The sequence below is a fragment of the Perca fluviatilis genome, chromosome 15, assembly GCF_010015445.1.
Source record: "Perca fluviatilis chromosome 15, GENO_Pfluv_1.0, whole genome shotgun sequence".
NCBI lineage: Eukaryota > Metazoa > Chordata > Actinopteri > Perciformes > Percidae > Perca > Perca fluviatilis.
In genome coordinates, this window is record NC_053126.1 from 21,383,287 (window position 1) to 21,405,364 (window position 22,078).

The 22,078-nt window shown below is 40.1% G+C and overlaps 1 protein-coding gene across 1 annotated transcript in view; it reads right to left on the bottom strand.

Annotated features, from left to right (window-relative positions):
- The window catches only part of LOC120575154 (speckle type BTB/POZ protein), a 59,339-nt gene extending 49,878 nt beyond the window's left edge, over positions 1 to 9,461 (bottom strand). The window contains 1 exon segment of the mRNA XM_039825804.1: positions 9,416 to 9,461. The gene's annotated coding sequence lies outside the window, so the exon portion shown is untranslated.
- Between the last annotated feature and the right edge of the window lie 12,617 nt (positions 9,462 to 22,078).

Genomic DNA, 22,078 nt, shown 5'->3' on the forward strand with positions numbered 1-22,078 from the left:
AGCATCTCATAGGTTGGATAAAAAGCAGTGGAAATAAGGATGAGGGGAATGGTGCTGGCTGAGAGAGAGTGATGCAGAAAGAGAGCAAACTAGTTCAGATTCTGCACAGGATACATCTGAATCTCTTCTCTGGCAAATACAGCAAACAAAAAAAAGCAGACAGCTTATCATATTGCATACATGCATACAAAGGTCCGGCAGTGAAAAGGACATTGTGAAGCCTATAAAATTCAGTTCTCACTGGGATTCAACAGTACAATTTCTGAGGGCTGATGACGCATTGCATTGCATGGTATAATAGACGGTGTATAAAGGACAAACTGAACATAATGAGCTTCACAAAGACTGCATGGCTTTTTCACATAATCATGTCATGTCAGTAGATAATGACCGTGTTTACCTTTATACAAATGATAAAAAAACTTTATGCAACATTGTGATTTAATATATGACGTCATGCTGCATATAATGTTTTGTTACGAATCATCTGTAGATAATGTCTTTGATTAGCTGTTTACATGCTTGTCTATAAAATGCCAGGAAAAACACAAATTTATAAGATTTAAAAATGATATAAAAAAAGAAAAAAAATCAGCAAATCCTCATACTTCAGAAGCTGGAACCATGGAATATTTGCCATTTTTGCTTGATTAATGACTTAAACAATTATCAAAATTGTTGCGGATTCATTTTCCGGTGAATACAAAAAGGACCACCTAAATAAAAACAATATTAGTTGTACACTACATTTAGAATGTTTTCACCAGTTTACCTTGCTATCAGAAAGCCCTTCTCGGCGGGGAATTGAAGCCATTATCTATGCTCTCGTCAAAGCCCCCAGACTCCTTTGACGAAAACAGTAATTTTACCTTGCAAATCACGGGATTTGCTGGTCTACCGCTGGTCTACCGCTGCTAGATCGGTTTGTGTGACTTTGGTGATGTAAAGGGTTATTATATAAGGACTATTACTTTAAAAAGCATTATCCTGTCATTTGTATGGTAACACATTATATTTCATAATAAAATATAAAAAAATGGATTTAAACACAGTTACTTTGACAACACTCAAGTTTTATAGAGCTGAGAGTTTCACTAACAGCTTTCTTGGCTGAACTGGGACTTTGAAAACCCACAGAGCAGTCACCACAAAATCAAGAAAGAAACTAATTTGTAAGATTGTGTGTGTTTGTGTTCTTTATGTACAATGCAGCAATTGTGTGAGTAAGTAGAGAGAGAGATAAAAGGAGTATGGGCCGCCTCCATCCCACATCCTCATCCCATGCCTGTTTTTCAGAGAGGAGAGCCAAGATGAGGAGAGTGAGACCTGGAGCCCATTTATATTCATTACAGAAAGACAGTCTGCTCTCCCTCTGCCAGTCCAGCCTCCATTTCTCTCCATCTCTCTGTCACACACCTCAACACGCCAGGGAGGAGAGTCTGACAAACCAACAGACAAATAGATTCAACTTCCTCTGTATAAACAAGAGCTAAGCAAGGTGATGCCGCATCTGCCTCCCACATCAGCATGAGAGCCGGAGGCCGCCGGCTACTCCGATACTGACCAGACTGTTACAGCCGCACCACATCACAAGCTCATGTTAGTCAACACATGATACTCAGCTCATGGTGTAATAAAGCATGTGCCGTGATATTAACTCCATCTGTAAATTTTAAATGGTGATAGCATATATATTCTGCACATATGTTACCTCCATCTGCAAATCTGATAATGGGAACAGCTTACAATGCATATTTACACTCAAGGACACATTTCTGTTCATTTGTTTTTCCATCTGTGCTTGTGACAATCTGAATAGCTGGTGACGTCGTCTGCACAGCCATTCCAACCTGCAAGTCTGTCTGTGAAGACAATGCATATTTAACTGGTTTATTTTCAATACGTCTAGCTGTCGAAGTGTTATTATTAATTCTATATTTAGTACTTATGCAAAAACAAATTACCAGCACTTTTCTTAATGTTCATATTTAAGGTGTATCTCCTGTAATTTTGAAAATCCTAGGGGTTTATATTCTTCACAGTGACCATTTTGGAATATTCCTACTCATTTTGTCAGGTTCAGCACTCTACTGTCAGACTGGGATCAATTTCATGTCAGTGTAAACTGAAGTTACATGCTAAATGTCAGTATATTAACTTTTGTGTTAACTATTGGATGTTAACATGCTGACGTTTAGCATTTGACATTAAGCTTGTTAGCACGTATTATGTTCAGTATGTATCTGTAAATTATTTGTTTTATCTTATAAATTCTCTTACAATAACATTTTCATCGTAGACATTTTGAAGTGAAAAAAGCACAGGGGTGAATAATAAGATGAATTATGGCTGAATGTGTCAACAAGAGATATTCCACTCAAAATTGACATTGTCTTCTATTGAACAAGTTTGACACCAACTTCATCCATAATATGATATACTGAACAAGGGGAAATTTACTTTGGCATAAAGATAAGACACTAATATGTTTCATCATCTATAATATTTTTACAGATCAATATTTCTAAACAACGCTGGTGAGTGTGGCTACACAGAGCCAGTTCATTGTGATATAACACAAGTCCAGCAGCCCGGTGGTTAAGACACATAACATCACTAACTTATTGTAGTGTCTAAAGTTCAATTCCAGCCAGGGACCTTTGTTGCATGTCATACCCCTCTCTATCCTTATGTTACCTGTCTGATCTCCACTGTCATGATCACATTATGGCAACATCCAAAAAACAAGCCTGTATCTTTACTATCCCTAAAAATAAAGTCACTGTAAAGAGTCCTCCCTTCAAGGAAAAATGCAGGCTGGGTTTTGCCCTGGAAATTTCTATTTAATTAGATGGTTTATACAACTATTGATTTAAAAGGTATATAAGATAACTTTACAGTTGCTTTTCAATGTTGAGATGCAGACACTATAATAGCTGGCAGTGGTGGAAGAAGTACTCAGATCTTGTAGTAACAGAAGAAAAACCACAGAGTTACAAGTAAAAGTCCTGCATTAAATCTTTACTAGTAAGTACATACGTATAGGCATCAAAATATACTTAAAGTACCAAAAGTAAAGTACCTATTATGGAAAATAGCCAATTTCATTCAATATATTATATAACCATATCATAATTATTGATGCTGCTAAAGGTAACTACTTACTTTATGTATTCCACCTGCTGGGTAGCCTGGGAATTTCCCCCCAGGGATCCATTAAGTTTTATCTTAACCTACAATTATACATCATCATTTATTTATTTATTTATTGTGTTTTGTATTACACCTGCAAAGTAACTTAAGTTATCAGATAACTGTAGTGGAGTAAAAGTAGAAAGTAGCGAAAAATGGAAATAATCAAGTAAAGTACAAACACTTTCACATGCAGCTCCATCAATAGATTAGTATGAAATAGTTAAGTTTATCTAAAAAATCCTTCAGTATGGCCATATGGCAGGGACTTTAGGCAACCAGGCCTGCTGTGAAATAGGAGGTGAAGAGTGACAAAACAGAGAGATGGAAAGCCTTCTGGAATTCATTACAGCTATTGCTGAGACTCTCAAAAAGAGGAAATAAATGTATCATAAAAAAGACTAAAGAGAAACACAGACTTCACTCTACACGTGAGCACACAATCACTTACAAAACACACACACACACACACACACACACACACACACACATACACCCTAACTTGCTAAATGAAAGGGAAACCTCAATTACAGAGAACTTCCAACTAGCCTCTCCCTCAGGGAACCACTTCCTACTGGAAGATAAGGTAAATGGGTGGCACGGTGCAGAGACACCACCACCAGGAGGACAGGGGGTGGAGCTGTGTGATTTGGCTGCTGCAGAAAAGGAAGGGATCACATCAGGGATCCTGGAGTGTTTAGAGGGTCACCTTGTGCGACAATAGGCAGCAAGCGAAACAGTGAGGTACAGAGACGGGCTGCAGAGTTTAGAGGGACAGGCTACAAAGACTGAAATCATGCCAAAAAGCTGAGGGTTAGTGACTGAGTGTTGCAGCTTTGAGCGCATGTGTGACGCATTTCTGAACGTAAAACAAGTGCCCACATGCTAGCTCACCTTTCCACAGCTTAAAGAGTCAACCCTCTGCTCTGTTAACAAACCCCCCCACCATCACTGTCCTCTTCCCTCCAGTGCTGGTGAGAAATCTGACAGATGGTTAATGCAGCCTGTTCATTATGAGGTCCGATGGCATTAAAAGTGGACGGGAGCTGCAATGAAAGCTTACAGGGAGCATGTGCAGACGCATCCAGGGGATCAGCAAGATTGATCAAGTGAAGTAGCTGACTCCCATTTCTAAAAATCATACATAGCTGGCTGGAGGTGCACTCCCTGTCAAATAAGCGCGCGCACACACACACACACACACAGGGATCATATGACGGAAGTGATTCCAACTCTCTGTTATGACAGATTCAGGAGTTTCGGCATCAGACATGAGAGAGGAAAGCAGTGCAGAGGAAAACCTTAACTATATGAGAAGCTGCCGCAGGTGAGACTGGCAAGCAAAAACAGGCAGAGGGAAGGAGAAATTCCTCTCAGGAGTGAGTGAAAGACACACACGTGTGAAAAAGGCTGGATGTGGAGCATGTATGAAAACATGTCTGCTGTAGAACAGTGTCTGTCCATCTTGCCCGAGGCACTGCTGATAGCCCTGACACTCAGTCAGAGAGGGTGAAAACAGGGATAAGAGAATGCCGGGAACAGTGGGCACACATGCATGACAGGGCTGAGTGCGAACTGGGGAGACACTGGAGTGTGTCGGATCCAGGGCCGCAGGAGGTGTGATGGATTAAGAGGCGCTGGCAGAGACAGAGGCCCTCCCACCGTGGAGCAAACCCCGGAGAAAGAACATCACCATCCCTCTCCACATCGCTGATGGTCTCCTTGCTCGATCTCTTTCTTCTGCCTCCTTATTTCTCCCCTTTTTTAAACCTAAACTCTCCCATTTCCTCTGCCTCTCTTAAACTCAGTTTTGCTTTAAAACCGGGCAACCATGCCAGCACCACACTTTTTTCTTACTGCTTCAGTCCCACGTTATGATCACATTTCCTACTTTCAAAGATATGAAATTGAGAAAAGTATTAATTTGTGTAGCTAAGATAACAGAAATTACCATAAGAAGTCTCACATCAAGAAAGTGAGACAGCTTATCCCAAATGATTACCATAATGTTAATATCCTAGCTGCACTTCACATCATTAAGTCTACCTATCACTACTATGGTTGGTAATATTAATTAACTGAATCCTGGTGTCACCTTAAGATATAAGCAGTCATTGCATTGATGTTTTGGACTACATTTCTAAGAGATCACTTAACACAGTGTTGCTAGTAGTTTGACGAAAGACTGACAGCAGTTACCAAAATACAAAAAGACTATAAAGTGGCACAAAGTATAGTCATGCCAAAAACCATCATATCTTTTATTAAGTTAAATCATAACGATATCATTACTCTATAACTTTTTTGATTATTCAAACATGCCACATAGGAAGCAGTGCAATGGTAAAACCTTGGTGACATGAGAGAAAAAAATCTCAGCTCGCATCGCTGCATCATCATTCATCATTTGATATAATCAATGGCCTACAGTGGCTCGAAGCTGTCTAGCCTTACGCAATTCAAGAGTTGAAAAAGACAAAGAAGAGAGGTTTTTTTGTCAGCATTTGGCCCTTGCCATCATCCTTTCGACTCTCTCCCTATCTCTCCATCCTTTCTGATCTTCCACAAAGCTGTTTCGCTCATTTGCAGAGCTGACCAGCTGCTGTGTGACTCAGTGTCTCTATAAAAAGGTCCAAAAAAAGTCTAAATGTAAACACAAACAAAAGAGCAGCTCCAAAAAAACACTTACCTACACATTTAAACAAGTTATTTACTTTAACTATAGTAATGTTGGTCTCTGTACATTCCCCGTATTTGCCACAAAGCTGCAATCTGTGAATGAATGTCTGATAAGTAAGTGCATGATCTGCTTTATTACATACACAACACCTTTACTGCAATGCCTTTCATTCTCATCACATCACACATTCTAATCAATCTATCTGCATACTATTGTCTTAATATGTTGCACACTTGAAGCTTGAAACATCCAATATGACATATTTAATAAGACCGACTTGCAAGAAAGATAAAGGGCTCATTTGATGGACACAATCCTTTAAAAACCCTGCACAGCTGCTGTACTCGCAGTGTTAACAGTCTTGCGGTTTACACACACAACCCTTAGATAAGACCATGTGTGTACATGTGTGAACAAAAACATAATGCCATCCTGCAGGGAAAAAAATCCAGACTGGAGCTTTAATTCCCACATGTAAAGCCTTTCAGTCTGCGCTCTTGCAATTTGTCCTTACACGCTACTCCAATGTGATCAATTAGCCCTCTTACGTATGAGAAAACATAACACTTCTACACAAGCACAGACAGAAACACACACACACACACACACACACACACACACACAGCAGACAGAGCCACATCCACTGTGAAAATTTGAGACTTGAAAAAATAGAAATGATATGTTCTGAGGCAGACATCAAACCACAGTGGGCCCATGTAGCCAAGATAACAATAGAAAAGTGCTTTCTAAATGACAAAATGATACTGGCTGCAGCAAGTCCACAGCTCACTTTCACTCACTGTGTTGCTCTAAAACACAGGCACTCACTGAAACACAGTAAAGTCTGTCTAACCATCAAAATAAAAATCCTTTTTGACAATATATATTTCTTCCTTTTCTCTGAACTAAGCGGCTAGAGAACAATATCTGTGCAACATTTGCAAGCACCCACTGAGATAAAGCTTCTTTCACCTTCATACACACGACTACTGGATGTGCTCCTACGTATTATCCGGCCGGTTTGTTTTCTGCCCTGCAGAGGCTTCTCCGCATGAAGTTTCATTCTGATGAAGTGAGCCGAGCTTGGAGCAAAATGGAAGAGTGAATGGAGGGGAGAGGGAGTTGTTTTGTTAATGCACTCAGTGCAATGATGCAATTTATAATTAAAATGCAAATAGAACGACAAGGAGTCTCTCTTCACCTTGTTTTCACTTTACTCCAACATTCTCAGGGGAGGCCCATCTCTGCCTGGGATCAATGTATCCAAGCCAGTAAATCAATATTCATACGAAGCGCTGAAATCAATTTGAGATTTAGGCTACACAGTACAAGTGACTGCTTAACTGAGAGAAAACTTGAGATGCATGGAAAGACTCATCCCAGCCTGTGGCTATAAACCATGTTTCTACTTTGTTATGATGATGTGTGAAGGATCTTTAAAAGCTCACATCCCTAAACTGAAGGCTAAAAGCAATTACTTCGACAAAAAGAAAACACAGGCCTGCCTGACACATCCGCCATTGGCTCGTCTCTGTTTTGACTATAGCTTATCACAATAGGTGGCTCAAAGATCCCCTAAGCTTCAATCTCAACAAACAACAAAGATAAACGATGTGGAATGAATCATTTGGGGGAGTTTTAATTCATGTGTGCCTGACAGAGAAAACATGGGGGGAAGTGGAGAGGAGGCCTTTTTTAGTGGTTGTCCTTCAGCGTGACTTTGTCATGTAACACATTTCCAGCTCAATTATCTGCATCCAGTGGATTTCAAACACATTCAGCAAGGACCAGAGAGCTTGGTAATTAGCAGGAGCCCTGGCTCATAAGGGGTCCAAAAACAAAGCCTGTCTTTAGCGCTATCTTTATCCCCTCCGCTTGTCTAATCTCCTCTGATCCTTCTCTTATCACAGAGTGTGTTGGACATCATGTATGCACTCAGTCAATGCCTTTATAGACAAACAGGTCTCAGCTTTTATAGACTAACGCATGATGCAAAATTAGATATCTGATCCAAGAATAGAAAACAAATGAACCTGACAGTGGCTTACTAATGACGATACCGTATGCAACATAAAACACATTTATGTCATTTCAGTTATCTCTGAAATACTGAGCACAATGTGTCAAGTAAAACGTGTTTTCGTACATCCCAAAAAATGTATAAACACAAAAATATAGTATGTATACTAGGGCTGGGTATCGTTTTAAAAATGACGGTGTCAGTACCCTTAAAGGGATACCAATAGAGTACCTCACTTGATTTTTCTACTCTATTCGATACCCATCACGTGAATGGCAAAGGTATAATGGCACCACCGCTCCTCCCCATCCAAATGATCTTTTGAAAGTTTTCACATTATTAAAATAACTGTACAAAACTGTACATTGAAGTATTATTTGGGACCAATCACACCTCACATTAAATTGAAGAATGCTTGCAGTGATTGGCTGCGAGCAAAACCATAAAAAAGTCATGTTTTTCTAGATCTGGGTACAAAAAGGATCGGATACAGGTAACGTTTGACTGGAGAAGTTTCGATACTATTGGTACTGGGTTATTTCGGTCAATACCTTCAAGGTATTGAGTACCGATTGCCCAACACTAATGTATTCTCACAGAATGTTGTCTATAGAGTAGAACAAAGGAGTCCTAATGAATATTTGTTGGGACAAACTTGCCGGAGGAGCTTTATAAACCATCAATAACTACAACACACTCTGAATCCAGCCTGATATTGTCCTGATTTCCTAAGATATAAGAACGTATTGTGATGACATTTCACACAGAAATACAGCATTATGCAAAAAATCGATTCAATGTTCAGTCATGACAGGATAAGAATTCCAAATATAAAGGTTGAAACCATGTCAGACTTTGGTCAACAAACCTCCTTCTCATGTTGTTTCCATTTTAATTATGGTTTGAAATCATCACAAGTCAGCTTGTTCTGGCACAGGAATGTCGCCTTAGGTAAAACTGATTTCATTCTCTCCCCAGATCCATATAAAGGTTCATTTCAGCAAGGGACAATTTCATCTTCCCTTCACCCTCCCCACCTTTCACTCCAATGCTTTGTCCAGAATCACTCCCTATTTGCTACCCAGTGTACTAAACTTGCATTCAGCCATTTCATTTGAGAGTCTGAATTCTATGTCTAACATTTAAGTACTATAAAGCCATAAAAAAATCCCTCAGTGGAACACAAAATGTATAATTCAATGGTTCGCTGCTGCTCCTAAGAGGACAATGGTGACAAAATAACGATGCATGATTAGTGTCAAAAATCTCATAACACAGCAAAGTATTGAATGTTTAAAATGTTTAATATATAGAGAATAGTGGATGAGTAAATAAGTGAGCAATTTCAGAAACCAGTGGGGTTTTACTCGCTTTTTTTCCCTCCATTTTCTCCTCACCATTTCCTCCCTTCTTTCCAACAATTATAATGATGAACTTTGCCAGCAGCAGTACAAGTCACTGAATTTGTGAGATGTTATCTTATATAGTGTGTGTGCAAGAGAAAAAGAGTGGTGTGGGCAAACCTGGTGTGGATCTCCATTTAAGTTAACCGTTTTGGGCCAAAACTGGCATTTTTCCACACAACAGCCCCTCTTCACCGCAGGGGACGATATTCCTGCTTCTTACCAGATGTCACATCTAATCTCTCTCTCACATCTGAGACCATTCAGCAGTAAGCGCTGAAGCAGGGAACCGCTGCACAGGGTCATCGAAAGCGGTGGTCCTGGGTCATCGTTTGTTGAGACGGTCCTCCCAAGAAAAATGACAGAATCACTTGTTTCAGCAAATGCACCAAAACAACATCATGTTAACGTTCAAGTGCCCTATATGCTACAATATGTAACATGCAATTAGGTGTTTCCATCAGCTCTATGGAGGTGAATAAATTGGCTTCCTACTTGAGACACAGATTACAGATCAACAACAAAGGTTTTTAGTCTTCAGAAACCCAGAAATACAAGGCAGGATGTTATTCTCCTCTGCTGTCTACTGATGTGAGGCCGGGTTTCATAACACCCAAAGATGGAAACAAAGACAAACAACAAGTAATAATGTGATTCACATTACAACAATTTTATATTCAATTATTAAAGGCATCTATTGCATTATTTATTTATTATTATAACACAGTTTGTCAACCAAGAAAGACATTTTATCAGAGGGGGTTTCATGCTTTTTCTCATTCAGTGGAGACACAGAATTCCCATATATCCCCTTACACCGTATGGAACCCGGGGCAGAGACTCACAGACTGTTGAGGCGATTTGGAGACAGGGAGACAGGTACACACGGTGCTCTCTGTCTTATTGCACTGCTGTTGCTCTTTTCAGTGAAAGGAAGGAAGTGGAAAGGTAGCTGCGCTAATAAGTTCAGTTCTATCCATCGGTTGCACTTGGTACGACAAGGGTTACTCCTTTGTGTGCCCCAACGTCACTCTGCCTCCTAATTACCACATTTACACACACATACACTTGCACACACATGCTCACATTCATTTATATTCAGGGAGAATTTTAAATGCTCTCTATTAAATTCATAAAAGATGGATCGTCATTTAAAACCCAAAGTGATCTCCTCACCTTTTATACATTGTTATCTATACATTAAAGAGCACATACATTATACAGTGAGGGCTAAAAATGAGCCGTCTCACTCTGAAAAGTGTCAAACCACAGCCTTGATAATAAAAAGGGAAATGCCAGTAATACTAAGCAGAGAAAAATATTGCTGCTCAGATGAACCATTAAAAGTAAAAGGAAACTTTTAAAATAGAATCATCAGCAAAACCTGTCTCAAGCAATACAGATTGAATTTCACAAATAATTCAGATGAATGAGCATGAGTCTGTACTTGTTGCTCACAGTGTTTCTCACATCATTGCTAATTATGCATATTTATAAAGTAGAAGTATATCCCATTTGCATGGCATACAGTATGTTAATATGGTTTCAATGACACTGCTATGAATGTGACTTTCTCTTTAGGAGATACATGACATTAAAAATGCTAAATGTTTCAATATTTACATATAATTTTCAGGTGACATTTTCAATATTCACAACTTGAAGAACCCTGGTTGAGATAGTGGTGGGTGTTGAGTGCTTGCAGTCAGACGTCTGTTTAGATACTGGCACCTAAATGCCAACCTCTATCCTTGCAGTACTGAAGTGGAAAAGACGGCAGCCACAAGCTGATGCCAGGCAACTGTGAATGTGTCTTATCGTCCGTATTAATCAGTCAGCAGTCGGATTTGAGATCAGTTCATTACCTGCACACAGGGGCTTACAGAAAAAGCCAGCATGAAGGAATCAAATCCGAACTCCCACGACATTATTAAGATAACACCTTCAAAATAACTGCTGGTGTTAGTAAAGGTGACAAAACCCTGTATGTCATCCTCCAAATCCAAGCTTTCCTAATCTATGTGAAGGTTACATGTGTTCCCCGCAATATTCTTTGCAGCGCTGAGCCTTTTGGAGGGTCATTAGATGGTGCCTGGTGCCGTGGTCGGTTCTGAAAGCAGGAAATGCCAAGCAGATAAAGCTGCTAGACTACCACAAACACAAACACACACACACACACACAGTGGCATTTCAGATCTCTGCAGTGAATCTGGGACTGTGACCAACAGTTATGCTCGGAATCCAAGCCTTCCTAATTTATCTCACTCTCTTTCTCTAAGAGCACTCCTGCCACTATACCAAACTTCCAGCACTAAACCTCATCTTCTCTGCCTATTCTGCAATTGGAAATGACCATGTTAACTATTCAACACGTTTCATCTTTTGACTAAATGGCCCTCACATCAGGCTGCCTTTGGTGGCCACCACCTCTGAGATTATCACTCTCTAATGAAGTCGTTTGAGTCAGGCAGGCACATTCCAATCTCTGAACGGCCAGTCAAAAGCACCGGGGAGACATTCTCTGCTCCAGCAGATGTCAAGATGATGGCAACAACGGACAGTGATGGACGGAGGGACAGAGGCAGATAAACATAGAAAGAGAGTGAAAAAAACAGTGGGGAGCAAGACAACATTTATCTTAGACCATGTTAAATATATAAATACATAACAATAATAGGAGATTGTAATAGAGGAAAAGTAGGAAAAAAATGGATCAAGCTAAAATTAAAAGCTGAAGGAACCTGCCTTTTCCTTACTCTGATATATCTAAACAGACAGGGGTTTTTTTTGTCCACAGAATATGACCAATGAGAAAAAGAGTAAGAAAAAAACAAAGAAGCAGGAACGTTCTGACAGACAGAAACTGAGAAAGCAAGGCAAACAAGTAAGACAGATGTCCAAACAAATCACAGTCCAGTCGCTGTAACTTTGGATAAGCAAGATGGACTTGTCTTGAAGAAGTTACTGAAGTAACCAAAAGAGGCATTTTCTTCAGAGTAATTTAAAGAATTTCCAAATGCCAATGTTTCTATGTAGAGTTCACTGTTAGACGCCATCATCCATTTGATTATACCCATAAACCTTTGGATTTTAGAATAATTTCCTGTTGTTGATATTTACTCCCAAAGAGCTGCTACAATTTAAATAATGTGAAGAGCCGCAGTTTTAAGACATGCTGGTGTGGTCATTTGTTGGCATTACGTTATCTACAGTAAAAATGTTTCAGAGATGTTATTAAGAGATAGGTGTGGAAGGAAGAAAAACAAACAGTGAGGAAGGAAAGGATATCCAATAAGAGACAAGTAAGAAAAGAAAAAAAAAAAAGTGTGAAAAAATTCCAGCTGAGCAATAAACAAGCATGAAACAGTGCAGTCCTGTGGTACATCTATATTGTAGTGGTCTTTAAATGTGCTGTAGGTAGGATTGGTAAGATCCAGGACTTAGCCAAAGAATTTGAACATATCGACAACTTCTCAGTCCCTCCCCCCCTTTCTGCTAAAGCCCAAACGGTCTCCTAAGCCCCTCCCCCCACAAGGGAGAATAAATGCGTGTGCATGAGCAGTGATTGACACGCAGTTAGACACCCCCCCGGCCATGATTGGAGCATCTGAACAGGGAGCTGTGGATTTTTGCATATCGGACTACAGGCTGGAGGTGGTGCCAGCTTCATATAGTTCTACTGGAACATAGGGTCAGTTTCAGCAAATATGACAGAAAGTTACCTACTGCAAGTATGGTATCAAACTCAATTTAGGCTACCATAAAGGCATCCGGCAATGATTTCCAAAAAACATTGTAACCAATATGAAAATTACAGCTGTTGTAAGGCGTGAATTTAATGCGTTGATGATTCATCGGTTAGTTAAAAGTGCATAAGCACACATTTTCACTTGTTTTTAGCTTTAAGGCTATTTGTTTAAACTTGACAAATACTAACTTAATTTTACTTAACTTAATTGATAACTTTTAATACAGAACTGTCATGATTTCGGGGCGGTCTCTAGCTCACCCAGTAAGAGCATTCGCCCCTTGTGGTTGAGTCCTGCAGCGGTGCGGGTTCGAAACCGACCTGCTGCCGTTGGCCGCGTCATCCCCCCATCTCTCTCCCCCCTTTCAAGTCTATGGCACCTTTGGGGATAAGCGGTAATTGCAGGTGTGTTTTTGGATCTCATTTCCCAGACATCGCAACGCTGTGAGTTGAAGCGTTAAGTCTGTGAGTTGAAGCCTGAGTCTGTGAGTTGAAGAGCCCAGTCTGTTGCGTTAGCTTCGCCTACCCTCTCTGGTGGACCAACCATTGCTGGGTGATGCAAAACGCATCACTAATTGGGCACCGCTTGTGATTTTTCCCAGGAATGTCACCACAGACAGTTCGCAAAACTTAGATTGATATAAAGTGTATAGCACATTTCAAACTTGAAAAACTGAAATACTCTACAAGGGGCTCAGTGCAATATTCCTTAGAGTCTGGAAGCCCTTCCTCTCTTACTTTGAACAAATGATTGTATCCATCAGTAAGCATAGATTCCCTGAACCCACCCCCACCCCTTTTTTCTTTCTTTTTTTTCTTGATTTTCTGTGATGTGTGTTGTCTTATTTCATCATGTGGTATTATATGTATGTTAATCTGTTTGTATGTAGAGCTTAGTGTATAGCGCGTAGTGTTTTTTCACTGAGGTGTTAATTACTATGATTTGTGTTGTGATAAGTAAATAAGTATGTTGGAAAATTCAATAAAAAGATTTAAAATAATAATTATTGGGCCATAGGCTCAAACACAGTGTTTTAGCTGCGCAGAGCATCACAGTTAAAGTTTAATAGGAGGAGACTAAGCATATGCTGACATTGCTATTAAATGAAAAATATAATTCTGGCTCAAATAAACATGGACATAGCTTTATTATTGGATATTACTTGTAAAAGAAAAAACTTTAATATTATGCTTTCCTTAAGCTACAAATGTGTGAACTTTAACTGATTAACCAACAGTTTGGAGAACTCTATTTAAACTTGATCTCCAAAAAAGCAAAAAATCAGACAGGCACACTGAGCAAACTAATTTGCCTCCAAGTATGGCACTGGATAAGAAGTCCAATAGTGAAATAAATAAAGACCTATCTTTTTGATGTTGCTTTTCTTTAAATAATCTATTACGGTAACTTTAATTTCTTATACTGCACTGTAACTTTTATTCTTATACTGCACTATCAATTTTATTCTTGTCTTTTAATGTTTTTAATTTTTTTTATTAATGTTTTTAAATAGTTTTTAACTGCTCTTTAATGTTTTATGTAAAGCACTTTGAATTGCCCTGTTGCTGAAATGTGCTATACAAATAAAGCTGCCTTGCCTTGCGTTGTGTCCTTGAGTGACCACAATTTACTGCACGACTGGAAGCCAACAGTGGCAGTCTGCAGTGTCATGAGAAAAACAACACAAAGACAGACTGCAACAACATAAGAAAAGGAAGGAAAAATACAGCAAACAAGTAAGCAAGAAAGACGTGAAATGAAGATACAGTAGAAAGAAAGCAAGACATGTGTGGTCCCATCGAAAGGGTCCTACGGGAAGAAAAATATGAATAAAACACAAATCATTGACCAGCTCTGCCACACTTAACAAGGAGCTCAGAGAGACGAGGTATAAGTGGAGGGAGCCGCAGGGTTGCCGCAGCAACTGAAATTAGAACCAGGGATATCAAGAGAAATGAAAATGTGTTGGACGACCCAGGTGAGAGACACAGCGAGGGGAACAGAGACGGAAAAATAACAGAGTTGCCTCCATTCCTGTGAGCACCACTTACACAACAACGTGAAAAATACCAAATGTCAAATTTTAAAAAGAAATGGCAGCAGCACATTCAACGTACAGTAATACATAAAGAATCCATACATGCTCTCCTGCGGTGTGACATCATCTAAATATAATTAAAAACACACACACACACACACACACACACACACACACACTACAGCAGGATTAATGGAGCTGTGTGAAAATTGCAGCCAAGATTGGATAACTATAGATAGTGTTTGAAATAATTCAACTTCCACTTCCAGTTATTGATTAAGTCAATTTTATTTGTATAGCCCCAAATCACAGTGAGTCTCCGAGGGTTTTTCTCAACGCCCACACCATAAAAATAAATGTAAAGGACACTTTCAACGTCAGACCCTCACTGAAAATGAGGAAAAACTCCCTCAAAAACTTCTACTTATCTGTAAACAACAGGCAATGATTTTTACAACACACTGATTAATTTGAAAGCACCCATCGCACAACAGCTGACAGGAATTTAGCTGTGAGCACTTATCAAGCACCTTTCTCGGCCTGCTTGAAGGTTGCCAAGAGGTAGATAATGCCAACTGGAGAATGGCAGTTTGTAAGGTCTGAATGTTAAAACCTAAAATGTCAATATTGGTCCTAAGGGAAAGAGTAATTAAGGCGTAAAGATCTAAAAGCCTTGTCACATATGGCTGGCCAGCTGTCACATCTGTCTGTTCATATTTATGCCAGTAACAACAACTAGACCTATACTAAAGCAGCAGCAGAGTGCACGATGGCTGAGCATTAAATGTCAGCTGACTGAGCTACAACTAAAGGCTGACAACAGAAAACGTACCAAATGAGAAGAAACCTGGCATTTAAAAGAACACACAAGCTCCACTCCACTCATTTTAGACGTTCACTCCCGAGTGGGTTGTCTCAAAATGATCTATTCCCTATGGTTCTACTCCACACATCCCAAGTGTTCAGTGTTATGGAAGGCAGCATTGCAGAACCAACACAAGAGCACAGTATTTAAGAGGAAAGTATTAAACTCTGCAGAATTCCCGCAGGAAGTCAGATTTTTTTTTTAAATCCCCATTTGGAGCAACAAGGTTGGTGGCACTCCCTCAACAACTGGAGGACATTTAGGTGCAAACTGTCAGCAAACATCTGCCCTGCTGATGTGTCAGTGAGCAAGGCATTGAGCCACATGCCTGCTCCAGGAGAACTGTGAAATTGTCCTCACAAGAATTACAGCATTGCTTGTTTGTTCCACAGTATCACTTGTGTGGCCTTTGCAAATCTTACTCAGCTTGTTTTGGTCCAAATTAGTGGACAAGTATTTGCTTTGTTGCATTCATGCATTGCCTGCTTTTATGATAACCATATACATACCAAAGCCATGCGGCAGGCAAATCAGTCCCAACAAATCCAATTGCAGTCTGTGTCCGCTATAGCTTAGCTTTGGGGACTTGCAGTCTAGGCTCTTTTTGCACTGAGCTTTAACACTTCTTATCTGCTCTTTTGCAGAATTTAGAAACATAGTGAAAAAATGTGACTGCATCTTGGCCTTGGTTCATTTTGTTTTTCTCGGGTTTTCAAGCATGAGTAACTGCTGGCTATCAGGTGACAATATCGGTCTCCTTATAGCCATAAAACTGCATTTCAGGGTCACTTCAGGAAGGTCTAACTCCTAACATACTCCCTTGCAGTTCATTTGAGGTCCACATTTTCAGATGTCTCTGTGCGGTTATTATTTGTCACTGCTCTCACCTGCCTAAATGAAAGAAACTAAAAGCTTAAGACCCTTAAGCTTTTAGTTTCTTTCATACGCTTCTTCAGAACTGACTAATGCACCCTGGTTTTGACTACAACTGGGGCAGATATTGCGAGGAGGGTTTGGCTGGGTTTATGCTGAGCATCTCCCTACTGCGTCCTCAGTTTTCAAATGTGAAAGTGGACGATGTGTGGTTGTGCGTGGCAGGCAGCTGGCAGTAGTGACTGACAGGTCAGGTGAGCACCGTGGTCTGCTCAGGCGTGCAGATCCAGCTTCTCTGACTGATCTGAAGTGGCTTCAATTAACTGGAGCAGCCAAGTGTGAGGGAGGGGACTATGGGGGGTGGGGGGGACATGCATCTTGACGGGGGGGGGGGTGAGATGAGTGGGGCCCTCTGACAAGTCCTCTAATGCCCCACCAACTCCAACCTGTCTCCATTTCCTTTTAGCTAATTACTAAGTATCCATATGGAGACACGTGTCACTGTGATCTCAGCAAATTGGCTGTAACTGCAGGGTCAGCAAGGACTGTCTTTCACCTGCACATCAAGTCATACACACACACACACACACACACACACACACACACATCTAGTCTTGCACAAAAATGAAACCCACATAATAGTTTCATCATTTTCAATACTGAAATTATTTTGAGTTTCCCGAGAGAACACAAACTAAGTAACCAAGAAATCCAATATCGCAGGCACTGCTTCACGTACATCTGCAAAACCATGTTCATGTTGATTCTGCATGATGCTCTGTATGCATTACAATATAAAAAGGAGGTGATTAAAATATCCAGCATTTCTCAACAAAAAAAAAAAACCCACACACAGATTTAATTTTCATGGATATGTGCAGCAACCCTGATGTTCGAAGACACTGCCAGAGTGAAATGCTAGTTTCACTTTAAATATGAAGGTAAATCACACTCCAAACATGTGGGAACGTGGAGAATAGATTTGAACAGTCTTAAAATTTCTCTTCATTTACCTTTAATCCAAAAAGAAAATTACCTTTGTTAAATGTTTGATGAAACAATGAAACTGCAGAAACCTGTACACACCAGCAGGACAGTATGTCACATCAATAATGCACTATTTTACTATTTTCTCCTCTCAGCACACACACAAAATGTATGTCTTTTGGCCTCCAACTGAACAGAGAGTGCTATACTCTTTTCATCTAGCTTTTGCTGCTGCTTTCTTGCTATGTTGCTGTTCTTGCTAGTTTTACATTACCTAATTAACATGGAAAAGTTTTCGGGGGAGGCATGAAACACAAAGGGCCACATAATTTCCCCTAAAGGATAGGTTATATTGTTCATGTTTTGGCCTCTCATGTTAGCACATCCTCTATGCCTCCACCATCATTTCCCCTTCCAAAGTCCTGATCTCCTTTCTCACTTTTTAGTCTTTTATTACAACTGTGTGCAATTTTCACTTTTAAATGACGGCTGAATACTAGTACAAACTTCTTACCCAGCTGCCATGTATATGATCAAGTGTCTGCTGCATCCTCTGTTCTCTTGCTACTTGGTATTCTTCTACTGGTGGCCTTCTGATCTTCTGTCACCTTCAGTCTTTTTGAAGGTTTGTGTTTTCTATTCAAACCATCTACCTCATTTCTCATTCTGGACCATCAATTTCGTCTTACACACTATTTGGTTGAACGCGAGACATCTGAGAATAGCTGTACGCCTATCAAAAAGCGAAACAAAACACAGTTTGCTTAAGAAAACCTACTGAACTACAACTTAGTAACAGATTATTATGACATGTCTGCAAAGTAGACTACCAAAGATTTTAGTGCCACGTAGAATTCAAAAGAACACAGCATTTCAAACAAATAAACATTTAAATTAAATTAAATGTAGACCTATTACAATATTGGTTTGTCAGCCTGGGCTGACAAATCAGTGCAGAACTAGTAATGCAACTAACAATTATTTTCGTCATTCATCGATTAGTTGTTTGGTCTATAAAATGTCAGAAATGTTTCCCAAAGTCCAAGATGAGGTCCTCAAATGTCTTGTGTTGTCCACAACTCAAAGAAAAAAAATATTCACGCTTATGAAACTGGAGTCAGAAAAAAAATGACTCAAACCAATTAATCGATTATCAAAATCGATTAATTTAACAGGTCACAACTAATCGTTTAATCAATTCATCTTTGCAGCTCTATGCAGAACACATGGCACCAGGAAGACTGCAATATTTATGAAATACAGCAGTTTCATGTTAGTTTAAGACTTAAAAAAATGAACAAGGCCTTGAGTTAAAACATTTTTAAGACTTTTCCAGGACCTACAGACACCATTTTAAGTCAAATGTGTTTGATACTGATATTCAACAAATGTATCATAGGCTGAAAGTGTCTTTAACACCTCCCTATTCCAGTGCCCCACAGTATACTTGCCATTTCCCAATAGGTACAGACCAATACCACCTTCCCTCCCCCCATTTGGCACTCACCTAGATCAAAGTCCCTCGAACATCTGTTCCGCTTGCTGCTGCCATGACTAGCCAGCTGGACTCTGTCCGTCAGGTCTGTCTGTCTGTTGGTGTGTCAGTACTGCATGTCTGTCCAAAGCCTGAGCTTCTTGGCAAGCTGCAAACGCAAACAGCGGAAAGAATCAACAAGACTGTAGTTGTGAGAGCGAGCGTGGGTGTGAGCCAGTGCCTTATCATATTCTTGCAAGAGACTCCTTGTCAAGTTGACTGTTTGGGTGCGCATCTGTTATGTAGGAGACTTGAATGCAGAACGTTTTGAGAGTGTGTGTGTTGTGTGGTTGTCTGTGGGGCAAGACATTACAAAGACACATGTTTTACGAAGAGGTAGTGAGGTTTACACAGCAAGGCGGAACAAAGTGGAACAGGGGCCCTCCTTACGTAATTACACCCAGCATTAAACCCTAATCCAAACACAAACTGTGTCTGGACTGTATCCAAACAGCAAACTTAGCTAAGCCGCAGGTGTAACCAGAGCCATAAAGGAATGCAATCTAATTTTCATGAATCACGGTGGTGCTAATAGCAATACCATTCAAAGCAGGCTTCATGCTTCTTTAATACTTCTGAGGGTATATTTACACTGACCCCAAAAAAATTGATAAAAATGTTAATGTGATGTATAAAGGCCCCACAGAAACCCAAATAAGGCATAAAAAGAAAATGTTTGGTTCTGGTTGGGGTCATGGGTTGATAGGGAATTTATTTTATTTTTTATTTAAAAGATGTTCCCAGTGGCAGCAAGGATATGTAGGATTATTTTTTTTTTTTTACAGTAGCGATGGATACTCTATTTTTTCATAGCATAGCCTACTTGTTACTACATACAGTTGTCGCTTAGTAAATTGAAAACATGATGAGGCGTCATTCACATGCATATTAAGTAGCCACATGTATCTGTTTTGGTCTAAAGCCCGGGACACACAGGGCCGAAAATCGGCCGTTGGACAGTCTGGCGACGTCAGTGACTCGAATCTGTTCGGTGTGTCCCGTGCCGTCGTCCGTCTGGGGGGCTGTCGGCGTCGATTTTGGCCGACCTGACATGTTCAGTCGGCGGCAGGGCAGTCGGGACTCACCCGGAAATGGGGAGCAGAATGAGCGTGACTAGAGTCTCTCAAAATCTGATGAAAATCTTTTAAACTGACCTTTGTTGAGCTGAAATGAAGACAGATTCAGCAACTGTACGGCCTATTTCTCGCTTAAAATGTTTTCAGAAACACATTTCAGTGAACTATTTTAGTACAATATGAGATCGTATTCTGAACAAGCCGCCATGACAGTCTGACTTTGAATTTCCGGAGAAAACACCCATGTGACGCGTTCGTCCAATCAGCTGCCGGTTTTCATTTCTTGGGCAACAATACAGAGTAGCGCCGCCTGCTGCTATGGAGACGTATTACGTTTCTCAAGTCGGTGTCGCCTCAGTGTGTTCCGAGGCAGTTTTTTGGACCTCTGGGACCCGACTGATCATTTCGACTGGCTTTTCTGCTGAGGGTCGGCCGTCTGGTTGGTGTGTACCAGCTTTTATACATCCACAGGTTTACCAGCGGAGAGGATGGTTCGTTTAGACAGCAGCTAAGTTTACAAGAGTTTGTCCAAAATTAAAGATTTGTTGCAAACTAAGATAAATAGTTAGACTACAAACTGGCATCTTTCATTTTAGCTTGTTTGTAAAAAGTCGCTATTTGCAGAGTAGAGCTGTGTTTGGTGGACAAGAGTGGACTGAAATATCAGTTTCTACATGTTTGTAGAAACAGGTAGGTGGGTATTGATAAGTATTGACTCTTTAATCATGGAGGGTTTATTGTAGGCTACTTACAGTAACGAGTGTAGCGTTAGTTCATCTGCGCCAGCGGCAGTAAATAATGTATAATCTGTATCGTTTCCAATCAGTTACATGTGCTGCGTCAAGTAACGCAAACACAGCGGCTCAGCTGTGTGTGTGTGTGTGTGTGTGTGTGTGTGTGTGTTGTGTGTCAGAATCCCGTCTATCTTCCATAATGCAACACTTGTATCCAAATGAATTGTGTTGTGAAGTTGTCATTAGCTTGCTGTTAGCCACCTCCATTGAGCCACAGGGACGTAACGTTAGAGCACTCTAAAGGGTGTTTGCCTTTCATCTGATCGTGTTTGTTAGCTACGTTGCCATCCTCTTGAACGACATTAAACACAACATATAGTTCATGAGTTGTTTCATCTGCCCTGTTTAACGTGGTGAAGCTCCCCGGCGGCGCAGTAGCGCTGTAGCTGGCCGGTGAGGGCTGCTTGAAGGCGCCATCATTCTCTCAACTTTTCCGCGGTGTGAAGCGAGTGTCCGCGCTTTTCTCGTACGTGTAGGGAACCTCGTGAATTAACCTGCAACATGTCAGCTGTTTGGAAATTCTTCAGCGTGTGTGCAGAAGATAACAAGTTTGCAATATGCAACACCTGCAAGGAAAAAGTAGGGCATGGAGGGACGACACCAAAAACCAAAATCTAATTTTTTGGGTTGGATATTATTTGAAAATAAAAATTTCTAATGTTTCTATTAAAGGTGTTAATAAAGGTGTAATTTTTATATTTTTAGTTAGATAAATTATCTGTTATAAATTCTGTATCAGGCAAAATGTAAACTTTTCTATTAAAGAAAAGATATAAAATAAATATTTGTGGTTAGAAAAGATTTAAAAAAATTAAATCGGTATCAGCTGGCTTAACTCAATGAAAATCGGAATCGGCCTAGAAAGTT